The sequence below is a fragment of the Choloepus didactylus genome, chromosome 21 (genome assembly GCF_015220235.1).
Source record: "Choloepus didactylus isolate mChoDid1 chromosome 21, mChoDid1.pri, whole genome shotgun sequence".
Lineage (NCBI taxonomy): Eukaryota > Metazoa > Chordata > Mammalia > Pilosa > Megalonychidae > Choloepus > Choloepus didactylus.
In genome coordinates, this window is record NC_051327.1 from 44,030,488 (window position 1) to 44,050,248 (window position 19,761).

The 19,761-nt window shown below is 46.1% G+C and overlaps 1 pseudogene; it reads left to right on the forward strand.

Annotated features, from left to right (window-relative positions):
• Positions 1-17,782: 17,782 nt before the first annotated feature.
• Positions 17,783-18,165, forward strand: LOC119517258 (annotated as a pseudogene).
• Positions 18,166-19,761: the final 1,596 nt, after the last annotated feature.

The following is a 19,761-nucleotide window of genomic DNA, read 5'->3' on the forward strand; positions in this document are numbered from 1 at the left end:
GAACACACAAGTATATGATGATACTATGAGGCAGTGATTGTATACTTAGGATGGTGTGCTGTTTGAATGTATTATGTCCTCCAAAACACAATTAGCTTTGATGTAATCTTGTGCCGGCAGATGTATCAGTGTTGATTAGATTGTAATTCTTCGAGTGTTTCCATGGAGATGTGCCCCACCCAACTGTGGGTGATGACTCTGATTGGATAATTTCCATGGGGGTGTTGCCCCACCCATTCAGGGTGGGTCTGAATTGAATCACTGGAAACATATAAATGAGCTGACAAACAGAGGGAACTCAGTGCAGCTGTGAGTGACATTTTGAAGAGCAACTGAGAGTGACATTTTGAAGAGGAGCTGCAGCCGGGAGGGACACTTTGGAGAACGCACTGGAACTGACAGAGGAGCTTCAGCTTACAGAGACATTCTGGAGATGGCCTTTGGGGGTGAACTTTTGCTCCGGAGGGGCTGGGAGGGGACGGGCGCCCCAGGAGCAACTGGGAGTGACATTTTGGAGAGAAGCTGAAGCCTAGAGAGGAATGTCCTGGGACAAAGCCATTGTGAAACCAGAACTTGGAGCAGATGCCAGCTACATGCCTTCCCAGCTAACAGAGGTTTTCCAGACATCATTGGCCATCCTCCACTGAAGGTACCCGATTGCTGATGTGTTACCTTGGACACTTTATGGCCTTAAGACTGTAACTTTGTAACCAAATATACCCCCGTTATAAAAGCCAATCCATTTTTGGTGTTTTGCATTCCAGCAGCTTTAGCAAACTAGAACAGATGGATTATATGGTGTGTGAATATATCTAAAAAAAATTGCATTAAAAATATGTTTGAAGGTCTTTGTTGGTTACATGACACCTTCTCATCCCTCACAGCCCAAGCTCCTCATGCGAGCACTGTGAACTGTGAAGGTCATTTTCCCATTCTACAAATGAGGAAACTGAGGCTCTGGGGCTTGCCTCAGGTCACAAAGCTGGAAAAAGAGACAGGACCGGGATTTGAACCGCGACCCCTGGCTTTAAGTCCTGTGTTCTTGCCCATACTCCAGGCTTACCTAGCTGGAGAACAGGTAGGTGGACGTCTGCTGCACTCCAGTGGAAACATGCCAGGTGCAGGGATGCAGCCAAGCACCTGTCCCCGTGGGTCTCTGTTAGACTCTCTGGGTCTTCACCCTAAATCAGCTTCTCACACCCCACGGCAGCTACCTCCAGGCCTCAGCCTGGCCGTTCCTGCCTCTAACGGCCCTTCCTCGTACCTCCCGTCCCACGCCTTCTTCAAGGCCCCACTGAAGCCCCACCTCTTCCCTGACGGCCTCCCGGATTCCTGCCACCCACCTTGATCTTGCCCTTCTCTGATTTCTGATGCCTGGGTCTCAGGCGGAGCTCAGCACTTGGCAGGGAACTGGAGGAAATGACCTCTGCAGTGCCCACACTCCATGGGTGTATATTTGGGGAGCTCACCTCATATTTCATCAAGGCATTAGGCCTCATGGCAAGACCGGCAGCTCCTTGCCCTCGGGGACTGTGTCGAGAGTAAAGAGCTGCTTTTCACTCTCGTGGCACCATGCACACAGCCAGCCTAAGAGTGACCGGTCTTGTTTGGCACCACGTCCCCACCTCTGCCTGGAGGGGTGTCTCAGGTCAGGGAGATGCAGTGTGGGGTGGTGGGGGAAGAGGGGGAGAGATGAGCCAGGGGCTGTCTAGACACAGCCTTCCGGCAGACTCGCCGAGAGCTCTGGGAGCAGCTGCCCACACCTCTCTGGCACCCACTGCACCTGCTCCTGCCCTACCAGCTCCCACCCCAACTGCCACCCAGCCCTCCGCTGGCTCTTCCTGCAGAACTCAAGGGGCAGCCAGCAGGCACCTGCCAGCAGCCCAGGGAGCCAGAACCCACCCACCCAAACCCCCAGCCTTTGTCTGATCTCAGCCAGCTCCACAAATCAGACCCTCCGGAGAGCCAGAGCACGACGGAGCTTGCCTGCCAGCTGGCCACACGACAGCCAGCCGGGGTGTTCAGATGTCCCAGGGAATGGGAAAGAGGCTGTGAGCAGGGCCGGGAGGAATCACAGACGCTCACTGCCTCGCTCTCTTCCACGCCAAAAACAAACCAGAGAGGGCCCTGGTGGGGTTCCTGGGATTAGACTGCAGAAAAGCCTTAATGAGGAAGCAGGAGTGAGAAAACCAACGGGAAATGGATGAGGAGGGGGAAGTGGACCTCAGGGACCCCCACCCACTTCCAGCATAGGCACCCTTGGGTGCTGCCACCCTTGCGGTACAAATTCACATGCTCGTGTTCACACGTTTGCGCCTCTAATCTTCTCCAGCCCCCTCCATGTTCTCCCTGGGTACCTGGCTCATGCACTCAGTTTAGAATAGGGTGGCTCTAGGTTCAAATCCTGGCCCTAGTGCTCCTTAGCTCTTGGCCCTGATTAGGCAATTTCTGTCACTTCCTGAGCCTCCCAGGGTTTAGGGAGGCATCAGTGAGAAAGCAGATGGAAAACACCCAGCACCGCCCTGATGTAAAACAGCCCTTCCATAACAGATTGTTGCTTTCATGCTATTTGCTTTACTTTGTAGCAATAACAGCTACCACTATGTGGTTTCATGCCATGACCCACCAATTCTCTGATAACCTCCTCTCCACCCAGCGGTAGAGCTTTTGTCACTTCCTCTTGACTCTGGGCTCTCTGACTGCTTGGCCAATAGAATATGGTGGAAGAGATGCTGTGTGATGTCCAAAACCTGGTCATAAAAGGCAATAGAGCTGCCGACTGGGTCTCTTGGGGCATGTGCTCCTGGAACCAAGCCACCAGGCTGCATTACTCTCCACTGCCCCCAATCTGCAGCTCTCCACGTCTATGACAATTTGACCCTGGAATTTGGTGTTGCACATCTATTTACTCAGTCAATATTTACTGAGCACTTACAATGTGGACCTAGAGCATTCAGAGGTGAACATGAAAGCAAGAGTCATGCCCTCAAAAGACTTTTTCCAATGTAAGGCTTCTCAACCTCCGCACTACTGACATTTTGAGCTGGATCTACTCTCTGTTGTGGGGGGCTGTCCTGAGCGTTGTGGGGGGCTTTCCTGAGCATTGTGGGAGGTTGGCCAGCATCTGTGGCATCTGCCCACTAGATGCCAATAGCACCACCCCTTCCACCCACCCAGTTTGACCACCAAAAATGTCTCCACACATGGCCAAATACCTATTGGGGGGCAACGCCCTGCCCCAGTTGAGAGCCACTGTTCTAATGGGTAAGGCAGTGGAGCAGAAACAGTGTGAGCTTTGGAGCTTGATGGGCCTGGGTCCTCCCACTTCATTAGCTGTGTGACTTGGGGGAATTACTTAAACTTCTCTGCACCATAGATTCTTTATTTGCAAATTATGGGTAGTAACAATAATTTTGCAAGGTGGTTAGGAGAACTGGAGATCAAATGTGTAAAGTACTGAAGCAGACACTGTCACCCAGAAGCCATCCTCACATGCCCCCCTTCTTCTTGCTAGCTGCAATGGGTTGACTTGTGTCCCTCAAAAAGATATGTTGAAGTCCTAACCCCCCAGTATCTCAGAATGTGAACTTATTTGGAAATAGAGTCATTGCAGATGGAATGAGTTAAATGAAGACTAGGTCATATTGGAGTAGGTGGGTCCCTAATCTGACAAGACTGGTGTCCTTACAAGCCACTCAGAGTGTGGTGCTTGGTTACAGCAGCCCGAGGAAACTAAGACACTAACAGAACCCCATTTGTGGCCAGGGATACCTTTCTCAGGGAGGCTGGGCCCAGTCCCTGGGTCAGGGGTGGGTGTGTGACACAGGTCTAGCCAACGAAATGTGAATGGCATCTCTGGGAAAGATCTTCATCTTTGATAAAAGAGTTCGGTAGAGTATGGCAATTTAAAAACATGTCCACAAATTAAATTCAAAAGATGCAGCCTAATTCCCCTTCTCTTGAGAGTGGGTTAAATTTAGTGACTCGCTTCTAATGAATATGATGTGGCAGAAGTGACAATGCCTGACTTTCACAATTAGGTCCTAAAAGGCACTGCAGCGTCCTCCTTGTGCTCTCTTGTATCACTTGCTCTGGGGGACACCATGTTGTGAGATACCCAAGAAGCCCTAAAGAGTGACCCATGAGAGAGGAGCAGAGCCCTCCAGCCAACAGGCAATGCCACTTGTATTGTGAGCAAGTCATCTCAGAAGCAGGATGCTCCAGCCACGGTCAAGCCTTCGGATGACACCTTTCTACTACCTCATGAGACCCTGAGCCAGAAACACCCAGCTAAGCTGCTCCTAAATTCCAGACCACAAATAATGCATTTATTGTTTAAAGCTGCTAAGTTTTGGAATAATTTGTTATGCAGCAATGGATAACTAATACAAGAAGAATCTGTCTGCCTCCCCTACACCCTATCTCCTCCCAGCCCTGCCTTAGGTCAGGATGAGGGCCTGAGGTTAAGGCCACAGCAGCCTTTTGGAGCCATGAGAGGGAAGCCAAGAGAGCCTCAGGGTTGCTAACCAGAGCCACAGAAACAACCCAAAGCCCTCAGTTCCAGACATCTTGTTAGAGGAGGAAAATACCTTCCATTTGCTTAAATCACCCTTTCCTGGTATCTGCAGCAGGAAGGTTTCAAAGATTCATGCCTCAAATACAGTAAGTTCCAAATAGAGAAAGCTATTGTGTATGATGCTATTTTTACTGTAACTTCCCAAGGCTCCTCCCAACCCCACACCAGGTGCTCCTGCACCCTGACCTGGAGGGGCTGGTGGTGATGAGGGAGGAGGGCACCGAATCGGGAAGCTTTGAAGCTGACACCTTTCACCCTTTGTTCCGAGAGATCTGTGGTTTCCAGCAGACCCAGACCAGGCTCCGTTGCCAAACCATGGATACTTCTAATTCTCTATTCTTTAAACCAGAGAGAGGAAAACAACAAAGGGTTCCTCTTTCCTACCTATCATTTTATTTATGGAGGGCCATCGCTAGCTATAAGATTTAGAGGGGAGTTTCTTTAACAGGGGTACTGGCTCTCAATTAGCCAGGCAAAAGCAACAGATGAAAAACAATAGCCATTCTGTCAATGTTCAGAAGAGTTCAGGCAAGGGGTGGGGGAAGGATGGCAGAGTTCAAATTTTCTGTGCACTGATTTCCAATTCTCTTTTAATATCGGGCTTTTTCATAGTAATTAATCAAGCTTGGGCTCTGGGGCCAAGCCTGGGTTCAAAACCTGGGTCAGCCACCCACTCACTGGTGGTGACCTTGAGTTACTTCACTTCTCAGTGCCTCAGGTTCCTCCCCTTTAATATGGGGATATCAATTCAATGAGACAATGTGTATAAAGTGCTGAGGATGGTGTCTGGAGCGTAGTGAGCACTCAATACATGGTAGAAATTTATTACCATTGTTGTCACTGTCATTATCAGTATTATTGTTATCTTTGAACCAGCGAAGAGGGAGCCAGGCAGACAGATACGAGATGGTTAACCCTCCAGGGATCATCTAGTCCAGGGAAAAGGCATTAAGTCACACAGGAGGGAAGCTGCAACAGAGAGATTGGGTCTCTAACCTTTTGGATACCCTGTTGTTCAGTTACCCCATTTACAAAGTGGGAGTAGGGGCTGCTGTCTTAGAGGGTCACAGACAATGTGCGGGATGCTTGGACATGAGGTACCGTTACCATCCCATGCTCTGATGCCACCTTGAGATTGGAGCTGGAGTTCCAGATAAGAGGGTAGATTATGTCTGGACTTTCTGGACAATGAAGATCAGATTCATAGGAAAGATGAAAAATCTTCCTAAGAAATGAAACTAAACTGAGACTTTAGAAGCAAGATATTAAGTAGATTGACTCTTGGCAGTAAGAGCGTTGCTGACTGATATTTTGGGGTCTGCTGCGGCCAATGCTGGGGGTGTCCATAAAACAGCCATCTATCCCTTCTTTGCAAGAAGAATTGCAAGATCCCAGTTTTGCTAAGGAATTGAGGAGCTCTGTGTTCCTCCCCTGCCTTGGAAGATAAATCTTGAACTGTCTAAGCCAGGGTCTGCAAACCACAGTCCATGGGCTAAAACCAGCTGTGATGGTTAAGTTCATGTGTCAGCTGACTAAGTTATGGCATCCAATTGGTTAGTCAGCAAGCATTGGGGGCTGATTGTTACTGTGAGAGTATTTCATGGATTTAAATCATCAGTCAGTTGATTGCATCCATGGCTGATTACATCTAAATCAACAAAGGAGATTGCCTTCAGTGATGGGAGGAATCTCCTCATCCAACCAGTTGGAGATCTTAACAGGAGAACTGAAGAGTTTAGCAGTCAGAGAGAAGAATTTCTATTTCTACCTCAGCCAGCCAGCTTCCCCTGGGGAATTCACCATCACCTTCAACGGAGTTCCCAATTTGGAGCTTCTAACGGGGAATTCAATGTCACCATCCAGTTCCCAACTTGTGGCCTGCCCTTTGGAATTTGGACTTGCCAGTCACCATAGTTGGAGGCCAATTCCTATAATAAATCTCTTCTTATTTACACATATGTATAAATCCTGTCCTGTTTTTCTGATTATCCCTAACACACTGGCCAACCACCTGTTTTTGTGTGCCCCAGAAGCTAAAAACTAGTCTTCACATTTTTAAAGGGTTGAAGAAAGTTAAAAGTATGATATTTCAAAAAACATGAAAATCATATAAAATTCAAATCTCAGTGATCATAAATAAGCATATTCTTGTGCACACGTCTATGGCCACTTTCCCACTACAACAACAGAGGTGAGGAGCCATGACAGAGAATGTAGGGTCCACAAAGCCTACAATATTTACCCTCTGGCTCTCTGCAGAAAAGACTCCTGGTCTAAGCCAGAGGTTCCCAAACATAGTGTTCATTAGAATCACCTGGAGGGCTTATTCAACCATCCATCGCTGGGCCCCGTTCCCAGAGTTTCTGATTCAGTAGGTCTGGCTGGGAGCCTGAGGATCTGTAGTTCTAACAAGTTCCCGGATGAGGTTGATGACGCTGGCCCAGAAACCACTCTTTGAAAACCACTGGTCTAAGCCAAACATGGTAATTCCTCTTCCCTTGTCAGTGATTGGCTTGGAAAAGGGCATGTGAGTCAGTTCTGACCAATGAGATTTCAGGGGAAGTCAGCTAGGGGTGTTTCTAGGAAAGTGATCATAAAAAGGAGCAGCTGGAGGGGTGGGCTCTCCTCCCCCCTTTCTCTGTGTGGATGAGATGCTTACAAGGCCATCTTGAGACCCTGAGGACAAGAGCCACCTGCTGAGGGTGTAAGAGCAGAAAGGTGGAAAGAAACTGGATCCGCCATTACACAACAGAGCCCTTAAATGAACTGGCACTATTGCCTAAGCCGCTTCCAGTTGAGTTTTCAAGTCAAACCATCCACCTGGCCTCCCTGCTCTGTGCCGCCCCACGCTAGTGTCCAACTCCACCCCTACCCCTGAGAGGACACCACCATTCGCTGGCTCCATATCCCCCACCATACTTCAAGAGATAGAGCCCATCTGGGGTGGGAGAAAGGGCATTATTTTTGGAGCCACAAGAGGCCCAGGTTGGTGCCTTGACTCCACCCTTCAGTAACTGTGAGACCAGAGAACCACTCACCTTGGTGTCCATGATTTGACCTGCGTGGTTGGCCAGAGAGCCCTGTTTGTGGATCTAGGTAAGTTCTTTTCCTCTCTGACCATTAGTAAGCATTGTCAACCAGGTACCAGGCACTGGCCTAAGCACCTCTCATACATCAGCTCATTTAATCCTCACAACAACCCTACAAGGGGGCACAGTCATTTTACAGCTTGAGGAACTGAGGCTCTGAGAGGTGACGTGCCCACCCAAGGTCATCCAGCTTGCTCAAGGTCATCCAGCTTGCCCAAGGTCATCCAGCTTGTAAGTGCAAAGATAGGATGCAAACGCAGATCCATCTGGCTCAGGAACCCCTGTGTTCGAGTTCCTTATGCAAAGCAAAGGTTAATGAGAAAATGCGGGCCAGGGGCCAGCCTGTATCAGGGGCTCAGTAAACATTGCATCTGAGACTAACACATGGTCTCGTTCTTCTCCCACCACCCACCGCTCAGTCTCGAAAATGGGTCGGAACCACGACTCCACTGTCAAATCCTTGCAGGCTCTCCAAAGTCAGCCAGAGTTGAGCTGACATATCAGGGAACAATAACACAAGATGTGGACAACAAAAATGTGCCCCCCAAGAACTCTGCAGTAGCAGCGTGACTGTGAGGCTCCAGCCTGCTCAGCCTCTCATGGGCCTGGGCTCCTGGGCCCCCACACCCCTGCCTTCCTCAGCACCCGCTTCTAGACCTGGCTGAGTGCCCCTTCTAGCATCCTCGGCTGTCTGCCTCTCCCCTCCAAGGACAAACGGAGTCAGTGGAGTGGGCAGCAATTCCGGAGCCGTCACGACTCCTGGCTAAAACCAAACATGACAGATTTGCCATTGGGCAGGCTGTTCCATTTATTATTTAACACTCGCAATAAATATTTGCATGACCCAGTGCTGGAGGGAACGCTCTGTGATAACTCACTGCATTTCCCTGCCAAACACCACTGCAAGCGACTTCCAAAGCTGGGGCAGAGAATTGTGTCTGCTATTCTAAGGAGCCAGGCAACGGCACTCTGTAGAAACCATTTTCTTGTCCATCTGCAAGGAGGGGGTAAGGAGTGGGGAAACTGTGGATCCAGGAAGCAGGCGGATGAAGCTGACGCAGAAGGTGCTGATTGATAACATTTTCCATCCCCTACTGTGCGCCAGGCTCTCTGCTAAGAACCTGACACCCATTCATTCAACATGTATCTCTTGAGGGCAGGAGTGTCAGATTTAGCAAATAAAAATACAAGACAGTCAAAGTTGAATCTCAGATAAACGACAAATGAATCTATGAGTATAAGTATGTCCCATGCAATACTAAAAGCTCTTCATTATTAATCCAAAATTCAAATTTAATAGGGCACCCTGTTTTTAACTGGCAACCCTAATTGAGGGCCTCCCATGCCCAGACACTGAATAACAAAGGAAATGATTTTCCATTTGGGTCAGGGAAGGCCCATCTAAGAAGGTGACACTTGAGCAAAGATGAGAAGGAGGCATCCACGACAAAAGTTGGGGGGGGGGGCAGAGAGCAAAGCCCATGCAAAGGCCCTGAGGCTGGAAACAGCAAAAGATTTATCTGGGGAGCAGAGGGTGTCTGAGTGGAGTGGGGGAAAGGAGGGGAAAAACGGTAGGAGGAGATCGAGCAGGGCTCCTGGCCACAATGAAAACTTTGGATGTTCTACTACATTGAAGGGAAAGCCAATGGAGGCCTTTTCAGCTGGAAGAGACAAGAGTTATGAAGTCCAGACTGGGATTTGGCTCCTGATGCATGGATTTGGATTTCCAAATTCACATATGACATGGAGGATCTGACATTGGCAGGAAAAGGAAAGAAGACAAGAAAAGGAGAAATTGCTTTAGAAGAAAGCTAGTAAAGCCTTGCAGGAAAAGTTCACGCAATAACAAGCCACTCGCCCTCACCAGAAACTTCCACGTGTCCCCAGAGCTCTTCCCCGAGCCAAGCAGCCAGAGGAAGGGGGTGCTGGCGGTGACAATGCTATCAATTTCCATTTTGCTTTTGCCAAATAAAGAAAAGGACACTTCAAAGGCTTTTAAAAATAACATCCAAACAACTCAAGGGTGGAAGAAAAGGAGAGAAAGAAAAATTACAGTCTGGCAACTCGAGACGCGTGATCGTGACAATAAGCAGTAAAAATAAAAACTATATTTCCACATATGTTATATCATTTGCATCTGAGTTCCATTTGAATCGGGCAATGCAGGTCGTGGGAGCCTCATTTCATAGATTAGGAAACTGAAGCTCAGAAAAGTCAGGTCCAACAGCTAGAAAATTGTCAGGAAGGATTCAAACCTCTATTTGTCTGGCCCCAAAGCCTGGGCTCCCCAAAGTCCTGTGGGGGCTGAGGTAGCCCCAGTCCAGCTCATCCTGCAGCCCTTCACCCCCTCAGCCTTCCTTTGTTGCTGTTGCATTTTAAGATCGTTTCCCTCCTGACAAGCCCGTCCCCTCTGTCCTTCCCTCCCCTGGGAATCACCTCAGCATGTGTCAGTCAATACATCATGGCAGTACAAGGACGCCTCTGCGGGAAGAGAACACCATGGCAGAGTGGATGGAGCTCAGCTTTGAGGTTCAAACGACCTGAGTTCAAATCCCAGCTCTACCACTATTTGGGTGCCTTGAGCAAAGAACTGAACCTCAGTTTCTTCTTCTGAGGAACGGGGATATTACAGCCATCCTCACAGGGTGATTGTAGGAATTAAATGAGATGATGAATATAAAGCACCCAACCCTGTGCCCGGCACACAGCCAGTGCCTAATAGGTAAAAATAATTACAGCAACAAGGTAAAACTCAAATCGCTAGATGAAGTGTCCCTTCATTCGACAAATTCTTATTGCACACCTCGTATGTGCTAGGCATTTGGAAATACAACAGGAAACAAAATGCACATGATTCCACCGTTGTGAAACAGAATGGAACAAACAGACTCATGGCGTAATAGAAGAAACACATTTTTAAAAAATCAAGCAAACATATAATTGAAAGTGCTGAAGAATGCTATAAAGGAAGAAGAGATTTCTGTAAAAGAATCATCTACTTTAAAGTGAAGCATCAGAGATGTTTGAGCTGAGACCTGGGGAAGTGAAGGAGCCAAAGACCAGGAAGGGACAAGGCTTCCCAGAGCAGGGAACAGCATGTGCAAAGGCACAGAGGCCGGGGAGAACGCAGCTGTACTAGGAAGTGAAGGGAAGCCAGTCTGGCTGGAGAAAGCAAGAAAGGGAGGTGTAGTTAGAGAAGTCGGCCAGGATCAGTTCCTGTAGGGTCTCATAATACATTTCTAAGTTATTCTGAAATCAAAGAGAAGCAGGCGCTCAAGCACTGTGTCTGGTATAGAATAAGAGCTCAACAAATGTAAGCCTCTTTCCCTACTCTGCAATGGCCAAAGTAAATTAAAAAGGCCCCTCTGTTTGGGTTTTTGGATTTTATTTTGCTTTAAAATTGTTTCCTTAAAAAAACGGCCATGAACTGGTGGGGTGAAGTGGAGTGGAGATGGGAGAAAACATCTTCAAAATCAAACAAGCCAGACTTCTGGCTGGAAATTTTTATCTTAGATCTCTGCAGGAACAGCCATGCACAGTGCTGTGAGAGACAAAAAAGGAAGTCAGCAGAGCCTGGAATTCTTTCTCCAGCCGAGATGTAGACCCCAGGTAAGTAGTGAAGCTGCCACTCTCCTCCATCCCCACCTATCTGAGAACACGGAGTCTGCCAATCCACTCCTGACTCCAAACCCCTCACAGCCACCAGAGGCTGGATGCCATCAGCCTAGGCCACTCTGATGTCAGGAAAGCAAAATGGATTATTGGCAAAAAGCAAAATCCTCACAGCAATGGGTAAAGCTGACACAGACTGGGTTGATGACAAGTCACTCAGCAAGGAGTTCTGTGTGACTCAGGCCTTTCTTGGACTTTTAAAATTCATCACATTTTACTTATTCATTCACTATCCATGTAGAACTCCCAGCAGGTTCCTAGAAAGATATATGACAAAATCATAAAATGTAAATTAAAAATCAGAACTAGGGAAAAAATAATTTAGAATGAGAGGTAAAGACTGAGGAATGGGGCAGGATGGAAGCTAGAATAGAAATATGTAAAGGCCACAGGTCAATGACTAACTGGAGTTGAGTTCCCTGGCAGCCGAGGTGAAAAGGGCAATAGAAACTGTTCTCATGGTCCACAAGGAGAAAAACTCTCTAGGAAGAGTACTGTCTTGTCATGTAACCTCAGATAAGTCATTTAACCTCTCCTGGGCTCAGTTTCCTTGTGTCCAAAAAAGTATCTTCCAGCCTAGACTCCAGAAAAGGAGTCCTAAACTCAAGTAAGGACCAGTCAGTAACAAAAATGAGAGGAACAGTCTGGGCATAAGACTATAAGGAGTGGTGGGGACAGAGGTGAACTGGAGAGGCCCTGCTCTGTGAAAAGGGGGCGGCTGCTTCACACCCTCTGCAGGAATGGGGACCCACATTGCCCCTTCTGATTTTTAAGAGAAACTTGGAATCTGGATTTTTTTTTTTTTTTGTCAAGTCTTCTAATTTTTAAATATTTTCCCTTAATTCAGATTTACTTAAAACAATGGGGAGGTCAAACCTAGCCCCATTCGAAGGCCAATCAAATTTCTTCAGGGTCTTACACGCGGATTTTTCTATCTCTAGGATACATTACAATCCCCAGACCCTAACCTCACACAGCTAAAGCAACTCACAGAAGCATTTCCAGCAAGGATGTGATGCCTTTTGAATCCCACTCCACACATATTTCTTGAGTCTGTACTGCATTGTAATTTGGGGGACAGTGAAGGACACACCAGGGTAATAAACAAGTCTCCACCAAGTTGCCGGATGAGCCAGGGCACGCACTCCATCAGGAGGCTGGACAGCTCCCAGGAAGTTCTCAAGGCCTGGTGGTGTCTGCAGAAACCAGCCCTCTCATCATCAACTTCCAGGCATACTTCTGGATTTATTACTGCTAGGAACCAGAAAACACCCATTTCTCTCCAAGTTCTTTTTCCACTACCCAGCCCTCTGCACAAGGTTTTCTTCATGGATCCCTGCCACTGGCTCATGGCCAGTTCAGTTCAATAAGCACTTACCAAAAATCCACGGGACACAGGTTGTGTGCCAGGAGCTGGGGTTATCAAGACAAATAAAGCAGGGCCATTGGCTTCAAGCATGCTTACTGGTCCACTTTCCAAGGAAGCTCAAGATAGGAGAAGCAACTGAACTTCTCCTAAAGAACACTTCAACTCCTGAAGAGTTAAGTGATATAATGAAAAGTGTGTTGATCTCACCTAACTTACAATTTGTTGGAAACAGTGGTATAAAGGTTGTGCACTGCACAATTCCAAGGAGTGCTATTCACACCAACTCTGATGCAAATGTCTCCCCCAGGGTTGTGCAGTATACAACATGAGCAACTGTATATGGCAGCCCTGGCTGGAAGGAGTAAATGCCATGCATGAAAGAAACAAGCAGAGTGCCTAGCACATAGCAGGTGCTCAACAAATAAGGCTTGTCCAGTAGAGAAACCAACTGGAAAATAAAACCTGGTTTTCTTCTCATTTCCACCACCTTTTCAACAGGAATCTCACTGTACAAAGCAAAGCACTCCTGAACCATCAGGGTCCCGCAAACTCAAGCCTAGCCCTTCTCATCCATCAGTCCTGGGCAGCCCAGTCCTAGAGCTTTGATTTATGTGTCTGCCATTCCTTGCTGTCAGTCTGCAGTACATGTCCCTCCTTCACCACCTGGGCCCAGCCCTGGCTGTGGATTTGGGTTGCTGTCTGTACCTTGGCAATCCCTTATTCTCCCTTGGTTCAAAATGATTCTCCAGGGTGACATGTTCTCAAAGTCCACAGCCCTGGGATTTTCTTTTTCTTTTAAGCTTCAAATTGATTGTTTCAAGGTTTTAAAATACAGCTGGCCTCTGGCTCTTGCTGGCTGACTTTGGAGGTAGTATTGGCCAGGTCTCTTTCTGTTGCTAAGTGACAGAAAACCAACTGGGATCAGTTTAAGCAAACAGTGACTTCACAAATCTGAAGAGTCCAGGGGTAGTGCTAGCTTCAAGTACAGATGGATCCAGGGGCTCAAACAATACTTAAGGTCCAACTTCTCCCCCTCCTGATTGTGTTCTCCTCCCTATTGGTGCCATATGGTGGCCTCTGGTGACTCCAAGTGTTAAAAGTTGATTAGAAGCCTCCAGACAGAATAAAAAGCAAAAGGGAATGCAGTTACATAAATTAGCATGAGCCTTCAGTCCTCTCCCATTTTTCTTCATTTGGCTGAGCTGGGCAAAAGAAACAGAGCCTCACTGCTTCTTATCCTTTCCTTCCAGCTTAAGGCTTGGCTTTGGCTCACCCTTCTGACCCCCATCCCCTGACCTGAAGCCATCTCATCTCCCTCCCACAGCCAAAGCAGAAGTTCTGCCTCTTCCTGTTCCCAAAACCCTACTACCAAGTCTCCACTTCCTGTCCAGCCCTCAGGTCATTGGTAGAGCAGCTTTGAATGTCAGACCCTGCACCCAATAAATTATGACATTGGTTCCAATCCTTTCCCTCTCACCTTTTCTGGATTTTCTTGAATGACTTTCATGGTTCGAGAGTCTGTGGATGCTTTTTATTGCAAATGTTAGAAGTCTGACTTGAACTAGGGGAATTTATGATACAGAAAAGTATTTAATAATAATTATAATAATAATAATAGGAGATGGAGGATGGAGAAGAAACATTTAATAAGCACTTACTACTGTCAGATATTGTTCCAAGCACTTTGTAAGTATCTCATTTAATCCTCACAATCACCCTATGAGTAGATATTCTTATTTATCTCATTTTACAGAAGACAAGAACAGCTGTCCTCCAGCTAGTAAATGAGCCAGGATTTGAACCCAGATGGTCTGGCTCCAGAGGCTGACTTTAGTTAAAGGAAAAGCTGCTGGAAGAGCAGAACCACACAAACATAACTGAAACCAAGTACTTGAATTTCAACAGGACTTGCTGCTCATCTCTGGCTTCTGTCAACTATTTCTTCCCCCAAAGGATTAGCTTTCTTCCTGTTGTCAGCAGACGTGACTTCCAGTGGCCCCTCAGCCTCAGATCTCACAGCCTCCATCATACAGAGAAACTGACTTACAGCCAGTCTCATTTGAAGTGTAAAATCCCAGGGAAGGGCTCTGATTGGCCCGTCTTGGGTCATGTGTCAACCTCTGGGCCAATCAGCTTGGCCAGGGGGCCAGAGTAGGATGGTTTCAGGGCTTTGGTGTGAAGCCTTAAAATCAATCAATGATAGGTGAGGGCTGGACTTAAATTGGAGGCCAAGTAGCAGAGATGGGAAAGGGAATAAAAGCATGAAAAAGGAAGTGTACTGAGCGCACTAGTTTGTTTATTTCAACCTAAGAGCAGCGGAAATTTGCCAGAAAGCCCCGCTGAGAACAAGCAAGTTTGGCCGAGGATTTAGGGTCCTTGCCAACTGTGGCCGTCCTGATATCTGGTCCAGATGTTGAAGATCATTCCTTCAGAAGTTTACATGCAGCTTTCATGAGGGACTAAAGAGAGGTATCCTCCCAGACTCCCATGGAAGGGCATTAGCATGCATTATCATCCTCCTCTGCCTGTCTGGATGAAATATGAAGCAGGTCTTTGAAGACAGATCCAGAGTGTTTAGCAAATGCTCCAGAACACTCGTCTGAAAATATACCAAGTGCAGGGCTCTGTGTGTAATCTGTTGTGTTTCACAGTTGAGGTTTTGGCAGGAGGTGGACTCAATTTACATTCGCTTCCACCTTATCCTATTTGTCAATCCTGCTGCCTTCTTTCTCCGTCCCTCAATCCTGATTTATGTCCCAAGACCCCCAGGGTGTGGAGAAAGGAAACAGACTTTGCAGCCAATCAGAACTGGACTTGAGTCTTGGGTTTGTCACTGGGTGGTCTTGGGAAAGTTATTCAACTTCTTGGGACCTGTTTTTCTCATCTTTTCAGGGGAGATACTAATTCTTACCTTATAAGAGAACTACAGATAATGGAGGTATGTTTTATCTTAGTCGGGATAGGCTAACTATGTTGCTGTGTCAAATCCCCAACATCAGTGGCTTAGTGCAACTCATTCAAAGCTCCCTGCCATGTGAGACAGGCTCTCCTGTGGCAGGATAAAATGAGGCCAAGTCACAAAGTGATGCTGAAACAAGCAGGAGTAAGAGACGGACAGAGAGATAGAGCAACTTAGTGCCACTGAGTCCAGGGTTCCTGCCCAAAGCCCTGGCCCATGCAACAACTCCTTTCATTCCATAAGCCACCAAGTTCCATTTTTGCTTAAGCGTGTTTGAGATGGGTTTCAGTCACTGAAGGAGAGGTGAAGGATTTGGATTAGCCGTAGGGGATGCTGATGAGCCATTTTAAAAGTGCAAGACAGTGAGAAGAAGCTGCAGGCTATGAAGGATGGACATCTTTGAAGAGAGCATCAATAAGAAGAATTTTGAGCTTCCAGAGCCACCACTCTGTGAGCACAATCTGTGAGCCAGTCCTGGAGCTGGGCACTTGGTGTGCTCTTCTAACTTCATCCTCAGAGCAACTCTGGGGGTGGCGGGTTGGGGGGGTGGGTCACAGTTGAGGAAACCGAGGCTCAGAGGTAACCATGACATAACCCAGGTTACACTGCCAATACCTGAGGGGGCTCAGGGCTATCTAACCCCAAAACCCATGCTCTTTGCTTTTATTCTACACTTTTTAACATCTGGATCTGTGTCAAGGAAAAAGAGAGACAAAGAACTGAAAGCAGGGACTCAAACAGATGCATATATACCAATGTTCATAGCAGTTGTCTTAGTTTTCAGTCTGCTATGACAAATGCCACACAATGGGTTGGCTTAACCACAGGAATTTACTGACTCATGGTTCCAGAGTCTAAAAGGCTTGCTTCCTCCCAGGGTTAGCAGTGCTCTGGCTGGCCGCACTCCTTGTGCTCCTTGGCTTTCCCATCTGTCACATGGCAGCGTCCTCTCCTTTCTCATCTCAGTTCTGTCGACTTCCGGCTTCCTGCTTCTGGCCCCATCCCATGGCTTTTCCTTCATCTGGCTTCCGGTTTCTTTCTCTTTTACAAAGCCCTCAGTAATCTAGATGAAAACCCAACCTCATTCAGCTGGGCCACACATTAGCCAAAATAAATATCTTCAAAAAGGTCCTATTTATAATGAGGGGGGGGGTCACACTCACAGGGATACAGATTAAAGTTAAGAACAAGTCTAACCCAGGGGAGTGAATCTCCCTGGCAACGTGGAATATGACTCCCGGGGAGGAATGTAGACCTGGCATCGTGGGATGGAGAACATCTTCTTGACCAAAAGGGGGATGTGAAAGGAAATGAAATAAGCTTCAGTGGCAGAGAGATTCCAAAAGGAGCCGAGAGGTCACTCTGGTGGGCACTCTTACACACACTTTAGACAACCCTTTTTAGGTTCTAAAGAATTGCGGTAGCTGGTGGTGGATACCTGAAACTATCAAACTACAACCCAGAACCCATGAATCTCGAAGACAATTGTATAAAAATGTAGCTTATGAGGGGTGACAATGGGATTGGGAAACCCATAAGGACCACACTCCACTTTGTCTAGTTTATGGATGGATGAGTAGAAAAATAGGGGAAGGAAACAAACAAACAAACAGACAAAGGTACCCAGTGTTCTTTTTTCAATTGCTCTTTTTCACTTTAATTATTATTCTTGTTATTTTTGGGTGTGTGCTAATGAAGGTGTCAGGGATTGATTAAGGTGATGAATGTACAACTATGTAATGGTACTGTGAACAATCGAATGTACGATTTGTTTTGTATGACTGCATGGTATGTGAATATATCTCAATAAAATGAAGATTAAAAAAAAAAAAGAACAAGTCTAAATTGGGGCACTTAATTCAAATTAACACAGCAGCATTATTCACAATAGCCAAAAGTCAGAAACAACCCAAGTGTCCACTGACAGATGAATGGATAAACAAAACGTGGTATATACATACAACAGGACACCATCCAACCATAAAAAGGAAGGACATTCTGAAACGTGCTACAACACGGATGAACCTTGAAACATTAAGTCAAAGAAGTCGTCACAAAGCTGTCTCGGTCTGCCAGCCGCCTCGACAGCCACCACCACTACGGGCAACATCACCACCATGGCGGGCATCAAAGCTTCGATCCTTTGGAGGAGCGATTGGGCTGATGTTTTTGATGCTTGGATGTGCCCTTCCAATTTACAACCAATACCGGCCCCTCTTTGTGCTATTGTTGCACATCCTTTCACCTATTCCCCACTGCATGGCAAAAAGACTGGTGGATGATACAGGTGCTATGGGTAATGCTTGTAAGGAATTCATCGTATTTCTTACAACAGGCATTGTTGCCTTGGCTTTTGGACTCCCTGTTGGATTTGCCAGAGCACATCTGATTGAATGCGGAGCTTGTGCACTGGCTCTCACAGGCAACACTCATCTTTGCAACCATACTAGTCTTTTTCTTGGTCTTTGGATGCAAGGATGGCTTCAGCTGGCAGCACTAGTGAAAAGAAATTATTGAACTATTGTAAAAATGGACTTCTTGTCATTTGTTAGCCATCCATGCAAACAGGAGATTGGACAATAATGTTGAATGGTTTAGCAAGCCCCTTGGTGTTGTGCTTGGTGCTGCCTTTTGCCTTTATTGCAAGCACACTATTTTCACAGAGACTTGCTGAAGGATTAAAAGGTTGTTTTCTTTTGGAAAAGCTTGACTGATTTCACAGGAACGTACAGTATGCTTTTGGTAGTGTCCTGCTGGATTTAAATATTTATGTGTTTTTCCTGTTCAGTTTTTTTTTAATCAATATGCAATGTTAAACATTTTTAAATTTAGTATCCATTTGCATTGGTTAGGAATTCAGAATTCTGCTGGTGCATTACTCTGTTAAAGTCCCCCTTTTTTTCTTAAAGTGATTTAACCTCTACTATTACAAAAAGCTATAAAAATAAGGTTCATTCACTGAAGGTGTCATCACTCCCCACTTTATGCAAACTTGCAGACTATTGTTGTACCTTATGGAGTATATACTAAGACAAATATAGCTGCATTGTATGTCAGAGGGGCCAAATATTAACACTCATGTTCTCTATAAGGGTGGCTGATTTTCCCTATTGGCAGGTGTTTTGTGAATTGAAAATTATTGTATGAAACTGCTACAAAGGAGTGCTTTGCTTCTTGGCTGTTAGGAAAATTTATTGTTAAACTTTAAGGTAAGGGTGTGAAAACTAGTGTTCGAGATATGGTTTTTATTTATGCTTATTGGAAAGTAGAAAGGTGAGTTGCCTTATGGGAAGAAAGCAAGGTTGAAGTAACATTTTAAAAGTCCTGTTTCTGTTTATAAGTGAAATCGTTGATCTCCTATCAGCCTTCCATGTTTTACCGTGGGTGAAATGGACATACATGGAACTATTGAAGGGAAAGTTGTATGTTTACCTCATATATACAAGTAAACCTTCCCCTGCTTCCTCCTTTTAACTTATTTTATACATTTTACACTAAGTAACTCTTCAAATATAGTTTAATAACACTTAAAATTAGAAGTGTTTGAAGGGTTGAACTCACTTGGAAGATTGAGTGCCCCTTCCCCACAAGGCCTTGCCATGATTAACAAGTGACCTGTTAGTTTTCCAGATAATTCCTGCATTAATATTTAACATTTAGACCATAGTAATCATGGTCCTTGTTCTCTTAGGAATTATATTATATGTAATTTTAAAATATTTAAGCAACCTTCCTGTATGCCTCTCAGCTGTTTTGATTCTGATTTCATCATGATTGATCTGCTGTTTCCTAATGAAATGTATTTATTGGGTGAATTAATGCAAAGTAACCACCCCAACTATGTAGCAATGTAAAGACACAAACCTGACAAAAAAATCCTGGTGCCCAGGCATGCTCAAATTGGAGTGGTCCTTGGCATCTCTTAATTATCAGCACTTTTTTCAGAAGTTGATTATGAAAATGTTCAAGTTGGTCTGACAGTATTTTGTTATGGATTTGTATCTTTATTCAGTAAAATAAGAATGTTTTCCTTTAGAGAAAACCAAATAATCAATCATGACAGCTATAGAAAGAAAGGAAGGAAGGAAGGAAGGAA